The 3,226-nt window shown below is 33.0% G+C and overlaps 1 pseudogene; it reads left to right on the plus strand.

Annotated features, from left to right (window-relative positions):
* Positions 1-3,226, plus strand: part of LOC103913482 — an 80,999-nt pseudogene that overhangs the window by 46,789 nt on the left and 30,984 nt on the right.

The following is a 3,226-nucleotide window of genomic DNA, read 5'->3' on the forward strand; positions in this document are numbered from 1 at the left end:
CTGCATTTGTTGATTTTCTCTTAAATCTCTAGGAGATTATGTATTTTTTTGTATGTCTTTGCAGAACTTCAAGGGGACGTATGAAGTGGTAAATAGTAAAGGACTAGGGAGCAAAGCTTAGATACCTGTTGTGATGGATTGTTTGCTGTTTTTCTCTGTTTTGGACTGTTTCTGTTAGCTCTCTCCAAACAATCTACTCTTTTATGTAGCTATATAGACATAGCAGAGTTCAACAGAGACTGACAACTGTGCTTTAGTTTCTGAATTATCTAAAATAACACAAGGCTCAATAACTTTACTATCCACTCACATGTTTTATAAGTGTGGATTTTTTTTCTTTAAAAGCAAAGGTAGTGTTTTCACTTTGATTTTTTAAATATAATGAAATATATTATCCTAAATGAGATACAACATCTTGATACAACTTTATGATAGAGAAAGCATCCCTTGTCATCTACAGTTTATCAAAGGTTTTCTTTTTTGGCATGAGAGCTTTACTTTGTCTCAAGAATGATTTGACATTCCTTCCTATCAGTCACTTGGGTGAAATGTAACTATCAAGTAGATAGATTTGTATGCATGATATCATGTTATTCTGGAGATTATTCTGACAAATAAGTTTTTGTGAAAAACTTGAAAGATGTGTGATTTTCTTTTAATTGTATTCATCTATAAATTTGATTTTATGGGGTTTTGTTCAACTGTATAGTTAATTTAGTTAAACAGAACACATACATTGGATTTTCTAACTTGATTTTCCTACCCAGTCATGATGGCTCAGGAATTGCCAGAATGCCAGGGCTAGATAACAAAAGCAGTTTTAGGAGCGATTAGGTGGTGGTCTATGGAACTTAGATCACTCTGCTAACTACAAAGAAAACAGAAACACTGAAAGCAGTAATAGAAAAAAAAAGTCACTTAAAATAAAAAATATTGAGTAAGTGAAGTCAGATTCAAGTACCCCGATGAACAAACAAGGTATGAGCATTGCCTTGTCAAAGTTAGTAATCTTAGATGTCATTAAATATTTAGTGTGGCCTATTTGATTAGTGTGGTCTATTTGATCTGCTTCTCACAAGCTCCTTCTTTGGGAGGTTTTTATTTATGATTTAATAGCTGCCCGTGAATTTGGTACTTTGAATTAACAGACTAAATATTCTTCTTCAACCATATTTGCCATTTGATGAATGTCTTTGTGCAGAAGGAAATAATTCTTGAGTAAGATCCTGGTTTTTAATTACCAGCCATTTCAGATAATGGTAGCATATTCAGTCCCCAGCAGTAACACTGGGGAAGAGACCCATGATCTGTGGTGGCTGAATTATAATTGCTCTGCTATTTACTTAAATAAGGACACTTGCAAGTACCCGGAGACCAGAGTTTGACTATAAATAAATAAAACAGTACTCAGGAAACATGTTTCAATGCAAATGTCTCATAGGAAAATATCTTAAAAAGACATAGGGCATTCCTCTTCTCACAAAACACACTAGAGACATTTGTGACCTTTAAATATATCTGTTATTTTGTCCTTTAACTTTCTAAATCCATGGAGCTATTTAAATTACAGTAGATACTCTGAAGAAATCAAATTAATATTAATTTTTACAGTAGGAGAGTAAAAATTAATTAAATTAATTAAATTAATTAAAATAAATAATTAAGTAGTTTTAATTAATTAATTAAATTAAAATATTAATTAAATTAATATTTTAAATTAAGTAAAAATTAATTAAATGCATAGAATAAAATATTCATGTCTGAAATAATTGTAAATGACCCTTTATTACTCCAAATGAAATTCTAGCATATAATGCAGCTGCTGTATTGTTTCATGCATTTATTAATCCTTCCTTATTTTAACACCACTGTGAACAATAGGAAGCACACATATGTTGGCACAGAGTGAATGTGGCCCAGCAAGCTTTTTTAAAAATTGGGAATGAACATGCTTGAAGTTGAGAACCCTCTTAAAAGCCTGAAAGATTTTTTTAAATTAGTGAGATGTCAGCATATGTTTTAAGTACTTAGTTGAAGCAGGATAGGAAAACCTATGGTCCATATGAAATGTTTTTCAAATCACAGTGTATATCATCAGATTTACTCTTCACAGATGTATCTTTTTCTGTGGTTTCATGAACAGAATCTTGGGGGTTTGGGGTTGTTTGTTTTTTTTTTTTTTTTGCTTTACCCTGTAGCTCTTTGTAAGTCCAGATGAGCCTAGAAATCAATCTGCTATTGAAAGGCAATGTCTGATCCTATAAGCAAGTCGTTCGGTGGAGTTCCCATTGACCTTACTGACTCAACACTTTGTTAATAATTCCTTGAGCTCCCACTGATTTTCTTGAATCGCAGGTTTTGTGACTATGAGGTCACTTAGAGTGCCTCTCTGAAACTCACTGGTATTGTATCATGTCTATAACCAAAGACCAGTATCCCATGTAGCAAATCTAAGTAATTTTTAATAAGGTTATTCTGGAACACTCTCATTTTCATAACTTAGTAAACACAGTGTCTAGAATGACTATGACAGATATTTACCTCACTCATTCAGGACAATAAATTAAAATCCCTTGTAGCCTTTTGCTCTGAAAATGAAATCAATATGTAGATGGAATTATTATTATTATTCTGTGTTAGTATTGATGACCAGAAACTTTCTCCATCTCAGACATGTAATTTTAGGGAGAGATTTCATCTTTTTTCATAGTTCTAATGGTCTATGCCAGCATAAAGTCAACTTAATCTATTACCTACCTGTGGGACTGAGTAAGACTTTGGAGATAATCAATAATGGAATACCTCTATGCAAGTACTAGATCTCAAGCAGCTGAATGTATTTCAGAACAATCTCTAGGCTGCTCTCAGCTGCAGTGGGAATAGTGTCCATGCTAGAATTAGAAGGCTGAAAAAGTGGCAAAAAGTTAGTTTGCCTCAATTTTTAGTGATAAGGACATTTCAACTTTAGCTATAAGTAAAAGGAACAAAATGCATGTTTTAAGATGGTTGTGCTATATGTTTAGTATCCAGTAAATCAGAGTTCCTAAGGGAATGGAAGCAAATTTATATTAGAACCTTTCTTTCCTGTTGAGATCCTACAGCTCTTAAGATGCTTAAACCTGGCACTTCCAGTGGCATTAGCAGAAATTTGCTCAGTAGAGTCTGCAGGGTGATATCCACTGGCTTTCAAAATAATTATTTTCTCAAGCACTCAATGCTTGAGCAG

The sequence above is a fragment of the Pygoscelis adeliae genome, unplaced genomic scaffold (assembly GCF_000699105.1).
Source record: "Pygoscelis adeliae isolate BGI_AS28 unplaced genomic scaffold, ASM69910v1 Scaffold32, whole genome shotgun sequence".
Lineage (NCBI taxonomy): Eukaryota > Metazoa > Chordata > Aves > Sphenisciformes > Spheniscidae > Pygoscelis > Pygoscelis adeliae.